The 26,399-nt window shown below is 45.5% G+C and overlaps 1 long non-coding RNA gene across 1 annotated transcript in view; it reads right to left on the bottom strand.

The window, feature by feature from the left end:
• The window catches only part of LOC130297040 (uncharacterized), a 56,210-nt gene that overhangs the window by 14,653 nt on the left and 15,158 nt on the right, over window positions 1-26,399 (bottom strand). The window lies entirely within an intron of this gene.

Consider the following 26,399-nt stretch of genomic DNA (forward strand, 5'->3'; position numbering starts at 1 on the left):
TTCATTTAAAGGGATTACCCCCAAATAATAAAATGACCACACTGCTGGGGCCCCCTTCATGACAACAAGGGCCTCATGTGAACAGAGCATAAGTCAAGCTTGCACGTCACTGCTCCATGCACTTGCTATGGGACTGTGGATGCTAACTGAAACCGAAAATGACTTGCCCCCTCCACCCACTTTTAAGATAACTTTTTTTATAAATTAAAAAAATCTAAAATAAAAAAGTTTTATTCTAGCCAAGTTTTTATTACGCAAAACTTGGCTAGAATAATACACGTTAAATAAACCATACTAATGCAAAACAGTAAATTAAAGGAGTAGTCCAGTCCTGAAAAATGTATCCCCTATCCTAATGATAGAGGATAAGTTTCAGATCGCGAGGGGTCCTGGCATCCCTCAGGAAGGGGGCTTATTGACCACCACACAAAGTGGTGGCTGACACACCCCCTCAATACAACTCGGAAATCTCCGGTTCTGCCATAGAGTTGTATTGAAGGGGTGTGTCTGGCGCCGCTTCGTGCGGTGGTCAATACGCCTCCTTCCCGCTGGCTGGGCTGCACTACTCCTTTAAAGGGATACTGCAGCTAATCCACAGGATAGGGGATAAGTGTCTGATCATGGGGGGATCCGACCCCCCCTCCCTTGCAATCTTCTATAGCTCTGCAGCGGTCAAAAAAAAAAATACGACTCCCTGCATGTAGCACTATAGAGCAGTGACCTCTGACCTGTGGCTCTTCAGCTTGTGCAGAAGTACTACTCCCAGCAAGCCCTTCCAGGCTGTATAGTTCTAAAATAGCTGCAAAGCCACAATTTGCAGATCCCTGCTATGGATGCTCATTGTCTCACAACATTAAAGGGGTTATCCACCATAAGATGATTTTAGTACTTACCTGCCAGTACTGGGTATTTCCTGTTGGATTTTGTTCTCTAAACTACACATCCCACAGTTCCATGCTTGAAAGTTTGAGATCACTTTCCTTCCTTCCACACATCAGCCACCCCACCCATTGAAACACAGTGTTTTCTAACCAGGGGGCCTACAGATGTTGCTAAATTGAAGCAGGACAGGCTCCCTCTGATCACCTGACTAGTGATGTCATGTCTCCACGCACTACAACCTGGGAAATCCCGAGACATGAGTAATTTTGTATGCTGTTAAAAATCAATATTGGGGCGATAATGACAGAAGAATTGCAAGACGACCATCACACACAGGTATAGACACTATATTATGAACTACACTAACTTTACAGCCCCTGTAGCATAGTCAAATAAAAAAAATCCTGGAATAACCCTTTAAAAGGGTTGTATTTTTTATTTTTTATTTTTAAAGCAATGAAGCAATGTCCCCAGATTGCCTAATAAAATAATAAAAACTTTTAACTCTTCTTCCTCACTCTTGGAGCCTTTGGTATCAGGGCGTTCTTTCCGCAGCCAGTGACACAGCTTTTCCGTGATTGGAGGATGAGCAGCGCTGTGACGTCACGTCACGGAAGAAGACTTTCAGCGGAGATCAACTTAAGACAGGGCGCCCTGAAACCGGAGACTACATTGAAGTTTAAGTTTTTATTATTTTATTAGGCAGGCTGGAACATTGCTAAAAAAACAAAAAAAACAAACATTTTTTTTATTTTTTACTGGATAACCCCTGTAAGTTTCCTTTGTCTGGCTCTTCAGAGTAATACACAACATCAGTGTTTCCAAACCAGGGTGCCTCCAGCTGTTGCAAAACTACAACTCCCAGCATGCCCGGACAGCCGAAGGCTGTCCAGGCATGCTGGGGGTTGTAGTTTTGCAACAGCTGGAGGCACCCTGGTTGGGAACTACTGAGCTACATGGACAACCCTCTCACTCAATGCATTCACTGTGGAATAACTCCCAGTGCTGTAAGGAGGGCCCTGAGCCCGGCTGTGGACCCCTCAGTGCTTCTGTTTGTTTGTACTGAAGCCAAGCCCCTACTATAAGCTATGCCTTTCCCAAAATGATGAGAACCCAATTAAGCTACCGAATTTTCAGTGCATCTCTAATTAGAAGTTTGACATTCTGTAAAGGGAAATTTGCATATAGTGCAGGGTAACATGTTCTGAGTTGAACATCTTAATACATTCATCTATGATTTTTAATTTTTCACATTTTCTAAACTAAAAACCACAGCAGCCATTTTCAATTTACTTCTGGAAATGCTGCAGAAAATGTGTAATGTTTTACTCCCTAAGGGCATGTCCACACAGTAGGGCTAAAAATGTCCTGCATACCTACGGCTTCATTCACACTAAGATTTCGGCATGCGGCGGGAAATTTAAAAACGTCCGCTGCTGCATCCCATTCATTTGAATGAGCCCACCGGAGTCAGTTAGTGATTCCGGTCGGCTCATTTTTGGATCATATACAGTTTTGTTTGTCTGAAAACCGTGGCCTGCTGTGGTTTTTAGTCCAGCAATAAAACTGATCCGGTTCAAAAATTTGCATAATCTTGGTGTGAATGCACCCTAAGGGTACGTTCAGACGCGCGGATTTACAGCGGATTTTTTGCTGCAGATCAGCTGGTGAAGGCCCACTCTATGCTGGCTTTACATGTGCCTGCTCATAGCGGCAATACGCCGCATCAGCAGGCACACTGCGATGTGCGAGTCACAGTATACTCGCACATCGCAGGAGCTTTCTGCCGAGCTCAGAGCAGGGAGAGTGGCCGCGATGTGAGAGTATGCCGCGCACATCGCTGCAGTGTGTCTGCTCGTAGCGGAGTATTGCCGCTACCAGCAGGCACATGTAAAGCCAGCATAGAGCGGGGCCTTCCCCAGCAGATTTGATGCACAGGATTTGATGCACAGGATTTTCTGCTGCAGATCTGAGCACAGCTTCTAATTGTCACATTCAGCGCTCCGGCCAGACAAGCAGGCTGTGAGCGCTCCCCTTCTCGTCTCCCCAGCCGGTGGGGCTGGGATTCGTGGGACGCGCCCGCGAATCCAAGCGTGTCACTTACCTCCGTTCTCTTCTGCCCTCTCCGTCCTCCCTCAGCGCCATTGCACGTGCCCCTGCCACCTAGGGTGCATGTGCGCCGGAGCTCTCAGATTAAAAGGGCCATGTCTTGTACCTGCACCTTTTGTTATAAGTACCTGCACCTCCCACATACCCCTGCCGTATCTTTGTTAGCCTTGTGCCCTAGAGAAAGCTTATTCTGTGTTTGCTCTGCCGTGTTCAGACCCTCTGCTCGTGTCCTGACCCTGTTCCAGTGCCGCCTGCCAATTGACCTTCTGCTTCGTTTTCTGACCACGCACCTCTGCCGCCAGCCCTGACCTGCTATCCAGACCACTTCTTGATGAATCCCTCCTGTGCCTCACATCACCTTAGCAGACTGTGTGGTCGAGTCATGCCAGGGGTAGCGACCTGGGTGCTGCCTGCCGCAGCAAGACCATCCCGCTTTGTGGCAGTGTAAAACGAGCAGCACCTTAGACTCCGCTCCCTGGCACGGCCCACGTCATCTGCCACACAGGTCCAGCGGATCCACTACCTCTGTGTGTCCTGCCTACTGCTAAACGACCGTTACAAATCCTGCGCATCAAATCTGTGCAGGATCCTGTATGTGTGAACTTACCCTAATACAGTTTAGACACTGAATCCAGGCAGCAATGCGTTAATACGTGACACTTTTTACCCCCCCCTGGACACTTATGAAGAATCTGCACCATAAATGATGCCCATATTTCCATGTTGCAGTGAATGTCACATGGATTTCAGTGCAGAGTAAGCGGGAATTACGCCATGTGAACAGGGCCTAAGGCAAAGGTTAAACTGTTCCTACCACCCGTCCACTAGTAATGTCACATCCTGACACACATGAGATGAGGATATCATACTGTACATCGCGCAGCGATAACTCAGAGGTGATATAATGAGATAGCTCAGTCATTATATAAGAAGCAGGATCTGTATGTCCCTGTTTTTGTACGGCTGTTCTTCAGAACTGAAGCTGTAATTGTAATATGATAAATCAAGTGCAAAATAAGTTTAGTAAAGTATAACGAGATTTCTGTATTATTCTTGTATGAAGATTCAGGTTAATTTTGTGACATGTTGTCCCCAATATTTGCAATGCAAGTACACGAATGTGGGTGTGACTGAAGTGTAAATGACAGATCTGCTCTCGGGTTGTGCATTACCATTCCTGTGCTGGGGGTGAGGTCTATAGCCTGTAAACCACCATCATCACTGTATGTCAGTGTTTGCCAATCAGGGTGCCTCCAGCTGTTGCAAAACTACAACTCCCAGCATGCCCGGACAGCCGAAGGCTGTCCGGGCATGCTGGGAATTGTAGTTTTGCAACAGCTGGAGGCACCCTGGTTGGCAAACACTGATGTATGTACCTCCCTGTAAATGCTGTAAGTGCTGATAGCTTTCTTAATACTGTATATTAAGAAATCACAGCTATGTATAGCGGTTGTATGTGCTTTCATCCACATCAGATGCTATAGGGACCTATAGGGTGTCATAATGCAGTTCAGACAACATATACACATAAATACAGTACATTTACTGTCACCAAGAGCTGCACTTGTTGACATTTCTTGTGAGCCACTGTGATCGGAGTAAATTCCATTGCTAACAAAGGTGACATTCTCTGAACTTGCCCTGCCAGATTCCATTGTGCTGTAAGGTGGGAACATTCATGAGATCTGCTTCTGAAGAGGCTGTACTGCCCCCTGATGAGTGACAACTATACTGCAATTTCAGTTCAAGCTTTTGCAGGGCAGGTAGGTGTTTTTTTTTTTTTTTTTACCTTTGAGCCATGGCGTCAATACATATATACAGGAAACTTCCGACACCACTTCAGCAAAGTGCTACATAGATTGGAATCTGGTTACCTGAGAAGTCCTGATACAGCCTGATCGTAAGGGTTATTCTCAAAAAAATATAGGGACCAAAGTTCTAAATTTGGAACATTAAAGGGGTACTCCCGTGGAAAACTTTATTTATTTTTTATTTTTTTAAATCAACTGGTGCCAGAAAGTTAAACCGCTTTGTACATTACTTCTATTAAAATATCTTAATCCTTCCAGTACTTATTAGCTGCTGAATACTACAGAGGAAATGGTTTTCTTTTTGGAACACAGAGATCTCTGCTGACATCATGACCACAGTGCTCTCTGATGACATCTCTGTCCATTTTAAGAACTGTCCAGAGTAGGAGTAAATCCCCATAGGTCATTTTTTGCCCCAGTAAACGGTTCTCTAACCGCACCTAATAGGGTGGTATGCTGCGGTTTTTGGTCTGGTCAGAAAACCGTATACGGGGCAAATGTCAGCATTTGACTCCGGTCGGCTCATTGAAATGAATGGGGTTAGGGGCCAGATCCGGCTGGGATACGGGAGCGGCCGGTTTTCGCTCCTCCCAACCGGATCCGGCACCTGTATACCACAAACGTAGTGTGAACCCAACCTAAGTTTGAGCCCTTTTCTGAACGTATTTGGACTCAGAACCCCAAGCACAGGATACCACATGTTAGGGCTCCAGTCAAAACACATTCACAGACCCTAAATGACCACTAAAATCTATTAGGCCTGAGCCTATCAATGCATAGATTCATCAGCATACTATTTTGATGGGATGCCCTTTAAGGGTATGTTCACACTGCGGAATCTACGCTCGCGGAATTCCACAAGCGGAGATCCCAACAGGCGGTAGGATCACGGGGCACTGCGTTGTCACCATTGACGGCTATGCAGTACTCGCGGAATTCCGTGCAAAGAATGAACATGTTCTTTCTTTGCGCTGAACAATTTCAGAGATGGAATTGTCCGCCGCTTAAATTCCACAGTGTGAACAGGTCTCGCGGAAGACCCGTTCACAATGATGGTAATGTTCACAGTGCGAACATACCCTAAGACATACCACAGATGGCACAATTTTGATGTGAATGCACCCTAACTTATACTGTATAACCCAGTGTTTCCCAACCAGGGTGCCTCCAAGTGTTTCAAAACTACAACTCCCAGCATGCCTGGACAGCCAAAGGCTGTCCAGGCATGCTGGGAGTTGTAGTTTTGCAACATCTGGAGGCACCCTGGTTGGGAAAGACTGGTATAACCTAACAAACAGAAAAACTGAATTAATCCTGACACGTTTGTAAGCAGGTAAAAAAATCTACTTGACAGGATATCTCCAGCCCGCACAAAAGTAACCCCATTAACACATTTTTGGGTAAATAAAGTTATATGTTAAGAATCACCCAATAATTTTATGTTTTCCACCATAAAAAGCAATATGATCTTGGTCCTTAAACCAGTGTTTCCCAACCAGGGTGCCTCCAGCTGTGGCAAAACTACAACTCCCAGCATGCCCGGACAGCCTTTGGCTGTCTGGGCATACTGGGAGTTGTAGTTTTGCAACAGCTGGAGGCACCCTGGTTTGGAAACTCTGCCTTAAACAAATTGTATGATGCTTAACCTTACAAACCAATTATGTCCAGGAAAACTGCCCTCTCTGCTGGTCATTGTGGGTAACTGCGATTTCCTGTAATGGGATTCAGATCCCGCATTGCATTATTTTTTTGGGAAGTTTCTAATATAGTGTCTAAATTTTATTTCTTAAGTGCATGAAAGGCAGCTCAAAGTATTTGGTCTCCAGCTGAACGGTAAGGCCGTGTTCACATGTCCGGAATGCCCGTGCAGACATTCCGGAAAGTGCGGGTGCCGGCATAATATGCTGGCGCTAGGACCGCACAGGAATGCGCTCCCTCAGACAGCTATGCATTCCGTGCAGAGTCCGCAGTTTCTGCGGACACAGAAAAAGGAATTTCCGTGCCAAAAACATCTGGCATGGAAATTCCACTGTGTGTATAGTGCAGCAGTATCCCGTTGAATTTAATAGGGACTCTGCTGCTCCGGAATCTCCGGGGGAATTCCGCACTGTAATTCCGGATACGTGAACATGGCCTCTATTGTACTTTGTACTATAAGACGTACCGCAAAACAACGTTTTTTTACTGGTGCACTTTATGGTTAACTTTATGCAAGAAGAAAACATGTCTGCACTCACCAATATACTTCAAAAGGAAAATCGGACTTTATTCAGCATTGCAGCAATGTCCATAGAAAAATAAAATACGCACACCCAGGTGAGCAGGGAGGGGGAGCAGCTTGCGGCTCTGCAGCCGAAGTGTAAAGAAGTTCCTTTACACTTCGGCCGCAGAGCCGCAAGCTGCTCCCCCTCCCTGCTCACCTGGGTGTACGTATTTTATTTTTCTATGGACATTGCTGCAATGCTGAATAAAGTCCGATTTTCCTTTGAAGTATATTGGTGAGTGCAGACATGTTTTCTTCTTGCATAAAGATATCTATATACTTGCTTGCTATCATTGTCTAGCACCCCAATATTTCTACTACACCCAGAAATTATCAATAGCCTTGCCTGGCTTATTTTTGCTAATATCAGTATATAGGTGTTTGCAGTGCCCATCCCACTCTTGTGTGTTTTACTTTTCACTTAATGGTTAAAATGATACATGATCTTTATTCTGTAGGTCAATGCGATTAACCCCTTAAGGACTCTTTGACACTTTGGCCTTAGGGACACAGCCACATTTTTCAAATCTGACCTGTGTCACTTTCTGCATTAATAACTCTGAGATGCTTTTACTTATCAGTCTGATTCAGAGATTGTTTTTTTCACGACATATTCTACTTTAAGACTGATTAAAACATTTTGCACTTTTCTAAGCTGGAAATTGTCACGATGCCGGCTGGCAGGAGGTGGATCCTCTGTGCCAGAGAGGGATTGGCGTGGACCGTGCTAGTGGACCGGTTCTAAGTCACTACTGGTTTTCACCAGAGCCCGCCGCAAAGCGGGATGGTCTTGCTGCGGCGGTAGTGACCAGGTCGTATCCACTAGCAACGGCTCAACCTCTCTGACTGCTGAAGATAGGCGCGGTACAAGGGAGTAGACAGAAGCAAGGTCGGACGTAGCAGAAGGTCGGGGCAGGCAGCAAGGATCGTAGTCAATAAGGAAATAGCAGGAGGTCAAGTACACAGTATGGACAAACACAGTAACGCTTTCACAAGGCTCTAAGGCAACAAGATCCGGCAGGGGAGTGCAGGGGCAGAGATCAGATATAGTCTGGGAGCAGGTGGAAGCCAATTAAGCTAATTGGGCCAGGCACCAATCATTGGTGCACTGGCCCTTTACGTCTCAGGGAGCTGGCGCGCGCGCGCCCTAGAGAGCGGAGCCGCGCGCGCCAGCACATGACAGCAGGGGATGGGAACGGGTAAGTGACCTGGGATGCGATTCGCGAGCGGGCGCGTCCCGCTGTGCGAATCGCATCCCCGACGGCCATGACAGTGCAGCGCTCCCGGTCAGCGGGACCGTCCGGGGCGCTGCGGAGAGAGAGACGCCGTAAGCGCTCCGGGGAGGAGCGGGGACCCGGAGCGCTAGGCGTAACAGAAATGCTCTGCTTGTAAGGAAAATGGTCATTACCAATAAATTACAAATTGATTCACATAAAAAATGTCTACTTTATGCTGACATCATAAAGTTGATGTGTTTTTACTCTCTGAAGACATCAGAGGGCTTCAAAGTTAAGCAGCAAATTTTTTGTGAAAATTTAATTTTTGAGACCAGTTCAGTTTAAAGTAGACTTAAGGGAACTTTATTATAGAAATCCCCCATAAATGACCCTATTATAAAAACTGCATTCATAAAGTTTGTTAACCCTGTAGGTGTTTCACAGGAATACTAGCAAAGTGGAGGTGAAAAGTCAAAATCTCATTTTTTAAACCAACATTTTTAATTTTAACAAAAGGTAAACAAAGAAAAAGCACCACAAAATTTGTGACTTAATTTCTCCCAAATCTGGAAATACCCCAATATGTGGACATAACTTGCTGTGCGGATGCATAACAAGGCTCAGAAGGGAAAAAAATGTCATTTGGCAAGAGGATTTAGCTGGAATAGTTTTTGGGGCCATGTTGCATTTAAAAAGCCCCCATGGTGCCAGGATAGTGGAAACCCCTCCTAACATATGACACCATTTTGGAAGCTACAACCCTCAAGAAATGTAATTAGGGGTGCAGTGAGCATTTACAACCCACAGGTGTTTGACAGATTTTTGGAACAATGGGCTAAGAGTATGAAAAATTAAATTTTTTATTTTCACGGACCACTGTTAAAAAAATCTGTCAGACAACTGTGGGGTGTAAATGCTCACTGTACCCCTTGTTACATTACATGAGGGTTGTAGTTTGCAAAATGGGGTCACATGTGGGTGTTTATTTTTTTAGTGTTTATGTCAGAAACGCTGCAACTATCAGCCATTCAAAGGCAAATCACCAATTTAGGCCTCAAATGTCCATGGTTCGCTCTCACTCCTAAAACCTGTTGTCTGCCCGCAGACCACTTTACGTTGACATATGGGATATTTCCATACTAGGGATAAACTGCGTTAAAAATTTGGGGTCTTTTTCTACTAACATGTTGGATTAGCCCCCAAGTAAAGAAGTACCGTATATACTCGAGTATAAGCAGAGTTTTTCAGCACGATTTTTAGTGCTGAAAACATCACCCTCGGCCTATACTCGAGTGAACTCTACGCCCTCAATGGTCTTCAACCTGCAGACCTCCAGATGTTTCAAAACTACAACTCCCAGCAAGCCCGGGCAGCCATCGGCTCTGGAGGTCCGCAGGTTGAAGACCACTGCGGTCTTCGACATCATCCAGACCCCCCACCCCCTTTAGTTCTGTACTCACCTCCGCTCGGCGGGACGTTAGGGTGCGCTGGTCCGGTGCTGCAGGACTGTCTGGTGGGGAGATCGTCCGGTGGGATAGTCGTTCCGGGCTGTCCATCTTCACCGGGGGGGGCCTCTTCTCCGCACTTCGACCCCGGAATAGTCACGTTGCCTTGATGACGACGCACAGGGACGTTCATTAGCAATGTCCCTCTGCGTCGTCGTCAAGGCAATGCCTCTATTCTGGGCCCGAAGCGCGGAGAAGAGGCCCCCCGGTGAAGATGGACAGCCCGGAACGACTATCCCACCGAACGATCTCCCCACCGGACAGTCCTACAGCACCGGACCAGCGCACCCTAATGTCCCGCCGAGCGGAGCTGAGTACAAAACTAAAGGGGGTGAGAGGGTGGGGGGGCTGGATGATGTTGAAGGCCGCAGTGGTCTTCAACCTGCGGACCTCCAGAGGTTTCAAAACTACAACTCCCAGCAAGCCCGGACAGCCGATGGCTGCCCGGGCTTGCTGGGAGTTGTAGTTTTGAAACATCTGGAGGTCCGCAGGTTGAAGACCACTGTATCAGGCATTGACAAGCGGTGATGATGAAGGGGGGGGGGCTGATGACAGGTGGTGATGACGACAGGGGGATGATGAAGGGGGGGTATGGGATGATGACAAGGGGATGATGAGGGGGGGGTGGGATGATGACAAGGGGATGATGACAAGCGGTGATGATGAAGGGGGGATGATGACAGGGTGATGATGATGAGGGTGTTAATGACGGGGGTCTGGATGATGACAGGGGGGATGATGTATTTCCCACCCTAGGCTTATACTCGAGTCAATAACTTTTCCTGGGATTTTGGGGTGAAATTAGGGGCCTCGGCTTATATTCGGGTAGGCTTATACTCGAGTATATACGGTACATAAATACCCCATATGTGGCCCTAAACTGTTGCTTTGAAATACGACAGGGCTCAGGAGTGAGAGAGCACCATGTGCATTTGAGGCCTAAATTAGAGATTTGCACAGGGGTGTCTGACAGTTGCAGGGATTGTGAGCATCTCGCAGGGGTGTCTGACAGTTGCAGGGGGCTCACATGCGACTTTTGGGCAGACTTGAAACACGAAAAGTCGCAGAAATATACACCTCCTTTATATGTGATGTATATTTCTGTGACTGATGCAAGGGCAGCCACAAAGCTGCTGGATTTGAGCCCTTTTTATGGCTATACGGTAAAGTGTGGTGTTGTACAGAACACTCAGGCATTGCCTAATCTTTTTTTTTTACTAGGCCCATATGCAGGACAAGGCCCCAATATGTCCACATCTTGGCTGCATTAATGAGGGTCCATCTATTGAGTGCAGTCAAAAAAGCATGGGGGTGCTGGGCCACAAACTGTTGGGTGTACAGATTTGTCTGAGCTGCTGTCAAAGTCAAGTCCTCACCAAAAAAAAAAAAAAAGTCTATTTCAGTAAGGACTGTGGGGTCAATTTGGATTCCTGGGCGGCCAACATACCCAGAAATCAGTGGCTCATAACCATCTGGACTGGGGTCCAGACTGGGTAACCTGTAAGAGGGACGGGGTACGTAGTATGGGGGGACTGCATTGCCCTGTAGCACATTCTAGAGGCTTGATTTGACATTCGGTGCAGGGAGCGAACTGCGTTCCGTGCTGGATGACTGGAGAGGCGGGGGCTCGTGATGTCACGGTCACGTCCCCTTCCACAGACTTGAATTGAATGGGCGTGACTTTATGAGCGGGGCATGACCGTGACATCACAAGCCTCCGGTGCTGCACCCGACGCTCTAAACGAATGCCAGGTGCAGCAGGGAACAAAAAAGTCCCGAGAGACAGCACTGGACCACTCGGCTGTGCCCGTTCCTATCCGGAGGGCCAATCCAGAGTCACAACAATCCAAGAAGAGATGTACAGCACAAGCCAGAGACTCTAATAGCAAAGGAAAGTGACTTTTATTGGTCATCTGGGTAGAAACCAATAAAAGTCACTTTCCTTTGCTATTGGAGTCTCCGGCTTGTGCTGTACATCTGTTCTTAGATAGGTGCAGCAGGGAGATTGTTGGGGTCCCAGCGGCAGGACCCCCATAATCAGACATCTTATCCCCTATACTTTGGATAGAGGATAAGATGTCTAGGGGCGGAGTACCCCTTTAAATCTCAATCAGTTTCTAAAACTCTGTAGTTGTTTAGGGAACTAATGTTTAGGGAAATCTACCTGAAAAGATGGCGTGATTGAGCTGCTTTGCATATATCCTCTTCCTAGAATGCCAGGTGGAGTGCTAATGGCCTTTAAAGCTGCACACACCATTAATGGTGATCTCCAGAAGAAAAAGATTACTCATCTCAATACAGTGAGCTTCGTCCTCCTGTGTCCTTCCCACATGTTTACTGGATGGCCACAAATAACTCTGCACTGCACAGACACATATCTGACTGATATATACATTGTTCTCTGCCAGGCGATAAGCATCGGCCTTCATGTCCAGTACACAATGCAGAGATTATATATGGAAATAGCATTGATAACTGGATGACTAATAGTTACCTAAACAAAACATAATCACAAATGTTACGTAACGTTCTAACTTCTGAAACATCCTGTTCATTCCAGGCAAAGGTGACAGACTAGCAGATTTCACTGACAATACAGGAAATGTCATAAACTCGTTAGGAGTATGTTCACATGATGGGAATTCCGCATGGAGATTCCGCACAAGCAGATTGCCCGTGATATCTACGGGATTCTGCTGCACTGTTCACACGGCAGAATTTCTAATTAGCTTCAACACATGAACACAGCCTTAGCTGTTTTTGCGTCGTCAATTTTCCAATAGTGCGGGAAATGACACGTTTTTACCATATTTTGCACAATTGCTGTACAATCTCCTTATTCGCAGTTATATACCGTGGAACCGCCGAAAGTTACAAAAATACCATGATACACACATTTGGTCATACCGCGGCCTGCATCAACCACAACTCTCAGCATGTCCTCACTGTAAGGGCATGTTGGGAGTTGGAGTCTTGCAATAGATAGTGCGGGTGCGAGATGAACAGCGACAGTGGTGCTGGGGTAAGATAAGTGTTGGCGGCAGGGGGAGATGTGCGGCTGGGGGAGATGAGGGAGATGTGCGGCAGGGGGAGATGTGCGGCTGGGGGGAGATGAGCGGTGGCAGGGTGAGATGTGCGGTTGGGGGGAGATGAGCGGTGGCAGGGTGAGATGTGCGGTTGGGGGGAGATGAGCGGTGGCGGCAGGAGGAGATGTGCGGCAGAGGGAGATGGGCGGTGGCAGGGTGAGATGTGCAGTGGCCGGGGGGAGATGAGTGGCGGCGGGGGGGATATGAGCATGTCAGCGGGAGGGGGAGATGAGCGCAGCACGGGGGGGGGGGGGGGGGAGATGAGTGGTGGCAGCTGCAGGGTGAGATGAGCGCAGGGGGAAGGGTGAAATGAGCGGCAGCTGCAATGTGAGATGAGCGGTGGGGGGTAGATGTGCGGCGGTGGGGGGGCAGATGGGCAATGGCAGGCTGAGATGAGCGGCGGCGGGGGGATATTGGAGGCGGCATGGGGAGATGGGCGGCAGAGGCGGGTTAAGATTACGTGGGAGATGAGATGAGGGGCCGGGGAAGCAGAGGGCTCCTAGAAATATGAAACTACACTGTAGTTTCATATTTCCCGAGCGGTGCCGTGATTGGCTGAGACCAACCGGCCAATCAGTGTAGTTTCATATTTCTGGGAGCCGGACGGCTGCCCTGTCCACCGGCCTGTATCAACCACCCACCCACCCAAGAGTTGCAACTACAACTCCCAGCATGTCCTAACTCTAAGGGCATGCTAGGAGTTGTAGTCTTGCAACAGCTAGCGGGCTGGTGGTAGATGCGGCTGGCATTTTAACACCAGGGTGCCTCGAGCTGTTTCTAAACTACAACTCCCGTCATGGAAGTTGTAGTTTAGAAACGGGGTGTCTCCAGCTGTTGCTAAACTACAACTCCCATCATGGTAGTTGTAGTTTAGCAACAGCTGGACTCTCACTGTTTCTAAACTACAACTCCTATCATGGGAGTTGTAGTTTAGGAACAGCAAGACTCCAGATGTTGCTAAACTGGAGACTCACTGTTGCTAAATTAAAACACCCATCATTCCCAGACACCCATAGTGGGGGTTGTAGTTTAGCAACAACTGGAGGCTCCCTGTTTGGAAATACTGCTTTATGGGCGTTATGTACTAACATTTTTTTTGTGATGAAGAGCAGGGTAGATCAGCTCACCAGCTGTGTATCCCGTTCCACGACACGGCAGGTGCACGGCAACACCAAAATTAGGAAGAGAAGCAGGTAGCCAGCGTGGAATAAGTAGAAAGTTCCAATTTTTTGTGTGTTTTTTTTTCTTATTTCAGATCTGTTTTTGCAGATGACTATTTCGGATTGAGAGGACTACTACGAAAAAAATATTAATAAAATGGTTAACGAGGGCTTGTGGGGGAGTGTTTTTTTAAATAAAAGTTTTTTAAACGTGTTGGTTTTTTTTCATTTACTTTACAGGCTTAGTAGTGGAAGCTTTTTTATAGATGGAATCCATAATTAAGCCAAGGCTTAGAGGTAGCCTCAAAAACAGCTATCGCTAACCCCCAATTATTACCCCAGGACCCAACGCCATCAGGGTGCCGGGAAGAGCCGGTACGAACGGGCCTGGAACATCAAAAATGGCTCTCCTGGGCGATAACAGGCTGGCGTTATTTAGGCTGGGGAGCTCATGCGAGCTCAGGGAGGACAGAAACCTCCTGTGGAGCAGAAGGGCTAGCCCACCCTGGTAACATAAGGCTGTTGCTGCTTGGTTGGTATCTGGCTGAGAATGAAAATAGGGGGAACCCCACACATTTATTTTTTATTTTTTATTATTTCCAAAAAACTTGTAGGGTTCCCCATATTTTCAGTATCAGCCAAATACCAACACAGCAGCAACAGTCTGACGTTACCAGGGTGGGCGAGGACCATTGTTACTGGCCCTCCCCAGCCTAAATAACGCCAGTCTGTTACCAGGTAGGCCCAGGAGTGCCATTTTTGACACTCCGGGCCTGTTGGTACTGGCTCTTCCTGGCACTCCTGTGGCGGTGGGTACCGGGGTAATTATTGGAGGTTAGCGCTAGCTGTTTTTGAGGCTTGTAATGAATTCTGTCTATAAGATGGCTTCCACTACTAAAAAAGTAATAATAATAAAAAAACATTGGTCATCTACGTAGTCCACTGAAGACAAAGATGTTCTCTGCATACACTGATCTGAATTAAGAAGAAAAAAAACACACAAAAAATTGTTTAGTACAAAAAAAGTAGTAAAAACTTTTAATAAACACAGGAGAGGAGGTGGTGTTTCCCAGTGGTGTTCTGAAGTTATTTATTGGGTTTTGTTATGTATGCTATTAAAATTGCATTCTAAAGTAATTTATTGTTTTTTGCTTATGTAAGCCAAATTTATCAACCCCCTGTGTCAGTATGATCAATATGTCATACATAAGCAAAACCAAAGCAAGAAAAAAATGCCTACAGAACTCGCTTACTATAGCAAACAATGACAAATGCCCATATATATATATATATACACATACATACACACACACACCATATTTTTCGCCAAATTTTCCCCAAATTTTCGCCATATTTTCCCCAAAACTGGGGGGAAAAAGTCGGTGCGTCTTATACGGCGAATACACCCCTATCGCGGCGGTCCCTGCGGCCATCAACGGGACCCGCGGCTAATACAGGACATCACCGATCGCGGTGATACCCTGTATTAACCCTTTAGACACGGCGATCAAAGCTGACCGCCGCGTCTGAAGGAAAAGTGATACTAACCCGGCTGTTCAGTCGGGCTGTTCGGGACAACCGCAATTTCGCCGCGGTGGTCCCGAACAGCCTGACTGGATAGCCGGGTTAGTGCTTACAGGACACCGGGAGGGACCTTACCTGCCTCCTCGGTGTCTTCTCCGTTCAGGGGTCCCCTGTATGGCCGGCGCTCTCCTTCCTCGTCATCACGTTGTCGCGTACGTGCATCGGCGTGCGTAACAACGTGATGGCGGCGACGGAGAGCGAGGATACCCGGCCGGCAGCAGAAACATTCCGGAGCGACGGGGACACAGCGACAGCAATGGAGCGACATCCAGGGCAGCGGTGACGGGTCCGGAGCAGCGGGGACACGTGAGTATTACCTCCTATGCAGTGGTCTTCAATCTGCGGACCTCCAGATGTTGCAAAACTACAACTCCCAGCATGCCCGGACAGCAAACGGCTGTCCGGGCATGCTGGGTGTTGTAGTTTTGCAACATCTGGAGGTCCGCATGTTGAAGACCACTATTGGGTTCAAAATCTTTATTTTTTTAGATTTTGCACCTATAAATTGGGTGCGTCTTATACGCCGGTGCGTCCTATAGGACGAAAAATACGGTATATATATATATATATATATATATATATATATATATATATATATATATATATATACTGATCCCACAGACATAGCATAGGAGCTAGTAGGAGGAATATGATAGGTGATGATGTCATCCTGTAGTTCACAGGAAGTGAGAGTCTGACCTCCTGTTGGAACCATTAGGTACTGGAAGATTTGGGGTGTCAGTAACGTGATCATGTGACCAAATTAGACTATAATCAATAGGGATCAGATAAAGTTCAATCCACACAACCTCAATGACAATGGCTCTTGGTATATAAACCATTACAAATCATTAAACACAATAACAAACATCCATGAGGCCATAGCTGTCTATGAGACTGCAGATTCTCCGTGTTTTTTCCGTGTGGACATTCCTGCCTTTTGAATATAGCCTTTGGGAGACAACTTCCATCATAGGAATTGAAGTTTAGCAACAGCTGAAGCGACCCAAATTGTAAACTACAACTCCCATCATGGGGGTTGTAGTTTAGCAACAGCTGGAGGCACCCTGTTAAAATGCAAGCCAGGGAAGCGAGTAATCCCTGGCCGGCTGGCTAACAGGAATACGAAACTACGTGATTGGCCGGGACGAACGGCAAATCACTGCTTTGGGTGGGCAATCTGAAATTACAGTGCCGTGATTTCATATTTCTGGAAGCCGTCCGGCTTCGCTTCCCGGCCATCTACTACCCGCAAGCAAGCTGTTGCAAGACTACAACTCCCAGCATGTCCTCACTGTAAGGGCATGCTAGGAGTTGTAGTCTAACAACAGCAAGCGGGCAGGTGGTAGATGTGGGTGGGTGGCCGGGAGCGGTGCTTTTTGCACAGAAAGTCTCAGTTGCGACTTTTTGTGTGACTTTTTAGAAAGTGCTCTCTACAGGTATTTTTGCAAGCCAGGTCTGACCTGGCTTTGGCTTGCGACTTTTTTATGCTTATTTGCGACAGGTGCACTTAAGCAATAAATTCGCTACCACTACAAAGTGAAAACTAAAGGTTGCTTAGGTAGGGCTGTTTGCTACTTTATGTGTACCCACAAAAAAAGTGCTTACATTTTGTGCGCCCGAATTAAGTTAAAAAAACAAAACCTCTAAATGCAATGACAAATCTCCCACATTGTTTTTCTGTCTTTATTTTGGCGCGTATTACACTGAATGGCAGCAGAAACTTTTTTCATCGCTAATTTAAAATATGCCAGAATAGGCGACATAAAACGCACATAAAACGCTTTGGAAACCTGCACACAGATTAGCCCCATTTAACACCCCAACAAGGCTACTCTCAGAATTTTGTAATTTGTAGCATATTTTTCCGAACAGATACATAATGTGCACATAACCTAGTGGCAAATCTTAGATGCTTAAAAATATGGAAGAGACTTTAAACCCTTAAGGACCCAGCCAATTTTCAGAGTAGGACCCAGCCATTTTTTTGCACATCTGACCACTGTCACTTTAAAGGGTAGCTCCCACCATCCTATTTTTTTTTCTGTCCCTGCCTCTTGCCAATCTATTCCTAACCCCCTCCCTGCTTTTAATTTTAATTTTTACTATATTAAAAATGCTTTTTGTCTGCCTGGCAGTGTGCTCACTACCAGGCAGACTTCCCCAGCAGGCACCACATCACTGATGCCTGCTGGGGGGGGGACTTCCGCCCTTAGTTCATCTACACAGGGTGCCTCCAGCTGTTTCACCACTACAACTCCCAGCTTGCCCTGACATCTATTGGCTGTCAGGGCATGCTGGGAGTTGTAGTATTGAAACAGCTGGAGGCACCCTGTGTAGATAAACTATTAGTTACATGCGGCGCTAGCCCGTCCCCTCTGTCTCCCTCCCCCCGTGCCATACCCCGTTCCCTCCATCACAAACCCCCCTCCCGCATACCCTGTTCCCTCATTACACTTACTGCAGAGTCCGGCAGCGGGCGTGCAGGGACAGCGGCGGCGACGAGGCGGCGGCGATGTGCGGGAGGAGTGGCCTCCCAGCCAGTGGCCGGGGAGCCAATGCGCTCGCTCCCTGCCTTTCTGATTGACAGGCAGGGAGCGAGCGCAGGCTGAATGAAAAAGGACCGATGCCCGGCCGCATCAGTCCTTTTTCAGGCGTGACGTCACGCCTGGCTGCAGCCAGCCACTAGGAGGGAGACCCCTAGTGGCCGGTTTTCAAATGTAAACTAAAGCATTTTAATAAAAAATAATAATAATAAAAGTATATTAGAGATATGTTGTAGTACATAAGTACTACAACATATCAAAAAATAAAGTTGGTGACAGTGCCCATTTAAGCATTAATAACTCTGGGATGCTTTTACCTTTCATTATGATTTCGAGACAGTTTTTTCGTGACATATTCTACTTTATATTAGTGGTAACATTTTGTTGATACTTGCATAATTTCTTGGTGAAAAATTCCAAAATTTGATGAAAAAATTAAAAATTTTGCATTTTAAAATTTTTTTTGAAGCTCTCTGCTTATAAGGAAAATGGATATTCCCAAAAAAACAGGCTAGGTTCACACTACGTTTTGTACTTACGGTTCCTGTATATGGCTGGGAGGAGGGGGGCGGGGCTTAATAGCGACGCCCGAACTCAGCTGTATTCGGGAACCGTATTTAATGCATGTCTATGAGCCGACCGGAGTGAACCGCAGCCTCCAGTCGGCTGCGTTTTCGGCCGTATGCGGTTTCCCGACCGCAGGCAAAAACGTTGTCGACCGTGTTTTTGCCTACGGTCAGGCTGCGGTTCACTCCGGTCGGCTCATAGACATGCATTAAATATGGTTCCCGAATACGGCTGAGTGCGGGCGCCACGATTAAGCCACACCCCCCCTCCTCCCAGCCGTATACAGGAACCGTAAGTACAAAACGTAGTGAGAACCTAGCCTTATATATTGATTCACATATACAATATGTCTACTTTATATTTGCATCATAAAAGTTGACATGTTTTTACTTTTGGAAAACTTCAGAGGGCTTCAAAGTATGGCAACATTTTTCAATTTTTTCACAAAATTTTCAAAATCGAAATTTTTCAGGGAATGGTTCAGTTTTGAAGTGGGTTTGAAGGGCCTTCTTATTAGAAATACCCCATAAATGACCCCATTATAAAAACTGCACCCCCCCAAAGTATTCAAAATGACATTCAAAAGGTTTGTTAACCCTTTAGGTGTTTCACAGGAATAGTAGCAAATTGAAGGAGAAAATTCAAAATCTTCATTTTTTTACACTGGCATGTTCTTGTAGACCCAGTTATTGAATTTTTACAAGGAGTAAAATGAGAGAAATCTTCCTAAAATGTGTAACCCAATTTCTCTCGAGTAAGAAAATACCTCATATGTGTATGTCAAGTGTTCGGCGGGCGCAGTAGAGGGCTCAGAAGGGGAGGAGCGACAGTGGGATTTTGGAGAGTGAGTTTTTCTGAAATGGTTTTTGGGGGGCATGTCACATTTAGGAAGCCCCTATGGTGCCAGGACAGCAAAAAAAAAAAAAAACACATGGCATACTATTTTGGAAACTTCACCCCTCAAGGCACGTAACAAGGGGTCCAGTGAGCCTTAACACCACGCAGGTGTTTGACGACTTTTCGTTAAAGTTGGATGTGTAAATGATTTTATTTTTTTTCCACTAAAATGCTAGTTTTCCCTCAAATTTTACAAGGGATAATAGGACAAAATGCCCCCCAAAATTTGTAACCCCATCTCTTCTGAGTTTGGAAATACCCCATGTGTGGACGTCAAGTGCTCTGCTGGCGCACTACAATGCTCAGAAGAGAAGGAGCGCCATTGAGCTTTTTGGAAAAAAAATTGTTTGGAATGGAAGTCAGGGGCCATGTGCGTTTGCAAAGTCCCCCGTGGTGCCAGAACAGTGGACCCCCCACATGTGACCCTATTTTGGAAACTACACCGCTCATAGAATTTAACCCCTTAACGACGCAGGACGTATATTTACGTCCTGCGCCGTCTCCCGCGATATGAAGCGGCATCGCGCCGCGATCCCGCATCATATCGCGTGGATCCCGGCGCTAATCAACGGCCGGGACCCGCGGCTAATACCACACATCGCCGATCGCGGCGATGTGCGGTATTAACCCTTTAGAAGCGGCGGTCAAAGCTGACCGCCGCTTTTAAAGTGAAACTGAAAGTATCCCGGCTGCTCAGTCGGGCTGTTCGGGACCGCCGCGGTGAAATCGCGGCGTCCCGAACAGCTGATCGGACACCGGGAGGGCTCTTACCTGCCTCCTCGGTGTCCGATCGACGAATGAATGCTCCGTGCCTGAGATCCAGGCAGGAGCAGTCAAGCGCCGATAATGCTGATCACAGGCGTGTTAATACACGCCTGTGATCAGGATGAGAGATCAGTGTGTGCAGTGTCATAGGTCCCTATGAGACCTATAACACTGCAAAAAAAAGTAAAAAAAAAGTGTTAAGAAAGGTCATTTAACCCCTTCCCTAATAAAAGTTTGAATCACCCCCTTTTCCCATAAAAAAATAAAAGTGTAAAAAAAAAAAAATAAGTAAACATATGTGGTATCGCCGCGTGCGTAAATGTCCGAACTATAAAAATATATCATTAATTAAGCCGTACGGTCAATGGCGTACGCGCAAAAAATTCCAAAGTCCAAAAAAGCGTATTTTGGTAACTTTTTATAACATTAAAAAATGAATAAAAAGTGATCAAAAAGTCAGATCAAAACAAAAATCATACCAATAAAAACTTCAGATCACGGCGCAAAAAATGAGTCCTCATACCGCCCCGTACGTGGAAAAATAAAAAAGTTATAGGGGTCAGAAGATGACATTTTTAAACGTATAAATTTTCCTGCATGTAGTTATGATTTTTTCCAGAAGTGCGACAAAATCAAACCTATATAAGTAGGGTATCATTTTAATCGTATGGACCTACAGAATAATGATAAGGTGTCATTTTTACCGAAATATGCACTGCGTAGAAACGGAAGCCCCCAAAAGTTACTAATGTCACTGGAGAGTAGAATTGGTGATGCAAAAAATAAGCCATAATATGGATTTTTAGGTGGAAAATTGAAAGGGTTATGATTTTTAAAAGGTAAGGAGGAAAAAACGAAAGTGCAAAAACGGAAAAACCCTTAAGGGGTTAAAGGGGTATTCCAGGCAAAAACTTTTTTTTTTTATATATATATATCAACTGGCTCTGGAAAGTTAAACAGATTTGTAAATTACTTCTATAAAAAAATCTTAATCCTTCCAATAGATATTAGCTTCTGAAGTTGAGTTGCTGTTTTCTGTCTAACAGCTTTCTGATGACTCACGTCCAGGGAGCTGTCCAGCTCCTATGGGGATATTTTCCCATCATGCACAGCTCCCGGGACGTGACATCATCATTGAACAGTTAGACAGAAAACTTCCGAAGCGAATAACTATTGGAAGGATTAAGATTTTTTAATAGAAGTAATTTACAAATCTGTTTAACTTTCCGGAGCCAGTTGATATATAAAAAAGTTTTTGCCTGGAATACCCCTTTAATAAGGGGTGCAGTGAGCATTTACACCCCACTGGCGTTTGACAGATCTTTGGAACAGTGGGCTGTGCAAATGAAAAATTACATTTTTCATTTTCACGGACCACTGTTCCAAAAATCTGTCAGACACCTGTGGGATGTAAATGCTCACTGTACCCCTTATTACATTAAGTGAGGGGTGTAGTTTCCAAAATGGGGTCACATGTGGGGGGGTGGGTCCATTGTTCTGGCACTATGGGGGCTTTGTAAACACACGTGGCCTTCAATTCCGGACAAATTTTCTCTTCAAAATCCCAATGGCGCTCCTTCTCTTCTGAGCATTGTAGTGCGCCAGCAGAGCACTTTACATCCACAAATGGGGTATGTTCTTACTCAGAAGTAATGGGGTTACAAATTTTGGGGGTCTTTTTTTCCTATTTTCCCATGTGAAAATGAAAATAGGGTAACATCAGCATTTTAGTGAAATTTTTTTTTTCATTTTTCCATCCAACTTGAATTTTCATTAAACACCTGTGGGGTGTTAAGGCTCACTATACCCCTTGTTACGTTCTGTGAGGGGTGTAGTTTCCAAAATGGGGTCACATGTGGGTATTTTTTTTTAGGGTTTATGTCAGAACCGCTGTAAAATCAGCCACCCCTGTGCAAATCACCAATCAATTTAGGCCTCAAATGTACATAGTGCGCTCTCACTCCTGAGCCTTGTTGTGCGCCCGCAGAGCATTTTACGCCCACAATTTTCCATATTCAGGAGAAATTGCGTTACAAATTTTGTGGGTCTTTTTTTCCTTTTATCGCTTGTGAAAATAAAAAGTATGGGGTAACACCAGCATGTTAGTGTAAATTATTTTATTTTTTACATTAACAAGCTGGTGTAGCCCCCAACTTTTCTTTTTCATAAGGGGTAAAAGGAGAAAAAGACCCCCAAAATTTGTAGTGCAATTTCTCCCGAGTACGGAAATACCCCATATGTGGCCCTAAACTGTTTCCTTGAAATACGACAGGGCTCCGAATTGAGAGAGCGCCATGCGCATTTGAGGACTAAGTTAGGGATTGCATAGGGGTGGACATAGGGGTGTTCTACGCCAGTGATTCCCAAACAGGGTGCCTCCAGCTGTTGCTAAACTCCCAGCATGCCTGGACAGTCAGTGGCTGTCCAGAAATGCTGGGAGTTGTTGTTTTGCAACACTGCCATACAATAAGTTTTCAATTTTTATTGGGGGGGACAGTGTAGGGGTGTGTATATGTAGTGTTTTACCCTTTATTTTGTGTTAGTGTAGTGTAGTGTTTTTAGGGTACACTCGCACTGGCAGGTTGCGGTGAGTTTCCCGCTAGAAGTTTGCGCTGCGGCGAAAAATTTGCTGCAGCCCAAACTTTGAAGCAAGAAACTTACTGTAAACCTGCCCGTGTGAATGCACCCTGTACATTCACTTGGGAGGGCAAACCTCCAGCTATTTCAAAACTACATCTCCCAGCATGTACTGACAGACTGTGCATGCTGGGAGTTGTACTTTTGCAACAGCTGGAGGCACACTGGTTGGAAAACCTTCAGTTAAGTTCTGTTAACTCAGTATTTTCCAACCAGTGTGCCTCCAGCTGTTGCAAAACTACAGCTCCCAGCATGTATTGATGTACTGATCACTAAAGGGCATGCTGTGAGATTTAGTTATGCAACAGCTGGAGGTAAACTCCCAGCATGCCGAGACGGCTGTTTGGGCATGCTGGGATTTGCAGTTTTGCAACATCTGGAGGGCTATAGTCAAAGTGATCTCCAAACTGTGACCCTCAAGATATTGCAAAACTACAAATCCCAGCATGTCCAAACAGCAAACAGCTATTTGGGCATGCTAGGAGTTGTAGTTTTGCAAGATCTGGAGGGATACAGTTTAGAGACCACTATATAGTGGTCTCAAACTGTAGCCCTCCAGCTGTTGCAAAACTACATATTCCAGCATGCCCAAACAGCTGTCTGGGCATGCTGAGAGTTGTAGTTTTGCAACATCTGGAGGGCTACAGTTAGAGACCATGTCACGAGGGGCGGATGCCATGACGTCATGCTGCTCCGTCCCCTGTATCGCCCGTCATTACGCACAGAGCGAACTTGCACTGTGTAGTAATGAAAGCGCAGTGCCGCAGCGGCGATCCCGGGGGTTGCCAGCAGCGAGACCCCGGCGATCTGACATCTTATCCCCTATCCTTTGGAGTACCCCTTTAAACTTTAAACATGACTATGGGATTCTACTAGGGAAATCATGTTTTTATAATAAATGCCCCTTCCTGGATCCTCCCACTGCCCTATCTTCAGCAGCAGATCAGCACACAAACTGTTCAATACAGTAGACTGTTGGCTTCCCAGCCAGTAGTCCTGTGGTAATGACATGTATGTTGCCTTTCTTTCCTTCAAGGAATGTATAAAATACATTTGAATATTAATACAGAGGAGTTGTAGTCGGGGAGTCTGAGTTGGAAGTACAGAAAACTCTGGAGTCGGAACATTTATCTACCGACTCCACAGCCCTGGCTACAGGGGCTGTAAAGTTAGTATAGTTCATAATATAGTGTCTGTACCTTCATGTGACGGTTTTCTCACAATTCTTCTGTGATTTTCGGTCCCAATATTTATTTTTAACAGCATACAAAATTACTCATGTCACAGGATTTACCAGGTTGCAGTGCTTCGAGACCTGACATCACTAGTCTGCTTCAACGGGTGGAGCGACTGCTGGGTGGGGGAGAGATCATTTTGCAACAGCTGTAGGCACCCCAATTAGAAAACCCTTATGTATTGCACTGAAGGGATCACAGGTATGTTTCAATGGGTGGGGTGGCTGATGTGAAGGGAGGAAAGTGACCTCATACTTACAAACTGTGGAACTATAGGATGTGTAGTTTAGTGAACGAAATTCAACAGGAAATACCCAGTTCTGGCAGGTACATGCTACTAAAATCACCTTATGGTGGATAACCCCTTTAAAGGGGTACTCCACTGCATAAACATTTTTTTTTAAATCAACTAGTGCCAGAAAGTTAAACAGATTTGTAAATTACTTCTATTAAAAATCTTAATCCTTCCAGTACTTATCAGCTGCTGTTTCCTTTCTGCCTGTCCACAGTGCTCTCTGCTGACACCTCTGTCCATTTTAGGAACTGCCCAGAGCAGGATAGGTTTTCTATGGGGATTTGCTCCTGCTCTGGACAGTTCCTGATATGGACAGAGGTGTCACCAGAGAGTACTGTGGTCAGACAGAAAATAAATTAAAAAAGAAAAGAACTTCCTGTGGAGCATACAGCAGGTTCTAAGTACTGGAAGGATTAAGATTTTTAAATTGAGGTAATTCATAAATCTGTTTAACTTTCTGGCATCGGTTGATTTAGAAAAAAAACAAAAAAAAAAGTTTTTCACTGGAGTACCCCTTTAAGAAGTGGAGCTTTCGCTGCCAATAGAGTGATCTTGCTGATTTTCTTTAGTGGAGTCTGTGCGGAATACATTGACATCTATGGGGGATTCCTCATTTGGAATCTAACCTTTAAACTTAATTTTAACTTGTTTTTTTCACTTCTTTAATTTATTGCATAGAAGTGCTTTGATATGTTGATATGGATATTTGTATCCTTTTCTTAACTTATTTGCTACATAGATTTGTTGGCTCATTTGCTTCTCTGCGTTTGGGATTTTTAATTCAAATGTTAATAACAATACAGTTAAAAATCCTCACTCCTGCAGGAGAAAGAGGACAGTTTTTTTGTGGCTTTTTTGTAAAAAAAAAAAAAGTAAAAAAAAAAAAAAAAAAACACCAAGAAAAAATTGTGTCTGAAGGAAGCTTTAGACAATATGATAAATCCACACATATCCAATTGACATATAAATGCAGCGGCCAGCAGAGGGTGCTCATCTCAAGCCTGACGCATGGAAACTCCTATTACAGAATTCAGTTTTGTGTTCACAAAATCGAAGTGAATATGCATCGTGTTGCCACAATTTCTTAAAGATTACAGAATGACTTCAGCATGCAAATACACCCTTATTGATGTTAAAGGCAGAATTAATACAGACAAAATGAATTATGTGAGTTTAACTGTGACAACGACTCTGAATGTGGAACAAGCATCAGATTAACAAACAGCCTTTTCAAGAGATTTCGACCGCTGAAAATGGCCCTTTCGGCCAAGGGAATTCTCCTCAGATAAATTCAGTGGGCGTGGCTTAAGGACGCAGGGTGTACATGTACGCCCTGCGTCCGCCCCCCCCTTCTACAACGCATGCTCAGGAGCTGGGCGCGCATCATAGCGGGATGCCGCCGGGACCGTGGCAAATGCCCGGCATCACTGTTCACGGTGATGATCAGCATTAAAACCCTTAGATGCCACGATCACGGCATCTAAAATGTTAAACACATCCCGGCAGCTCAGCGGAGCTGATAGGGACCACCGCAGTAAAATCCTGGTGTCTCGATCAGCTGAGAGGACGGCCCTTACCTGTCTCCTCGCTGTCCAATTGGTGCTCCTGTGCTCCAGTCAGCCATGACAGGCTAGAGCAATGAAGCACCAATAACACTGATCAATACTATGCTAAGGCATAGCACTGTTCAGTGTATGCAATCTGAAGATTGCATGTTTTAGTCCCCTATGGGTAAATAAATAAAAAGAAAAAAACATGTCAAATGTATGGGTAAATAAATTTGAAAAAAAAAAAAAAAGTCATAAAAGTTTGAATCACCCCCCTTTTCCCATAAAAAAAA

This window comes from Hyla sarda, chromosome 12, assembly GCF_029499605.1.
Source record: "Hyla sarda isolate aHylSar1 chromosome 12, aHylSar1.hap1, whole genome shotgun sequence".
In the NCBI taxonomy this organism is placed as follows: Eukaryota; Metazoa; Chordata; class Amphibia; order Anura; family Hylidae; genus Hyla; species Hyla sarda.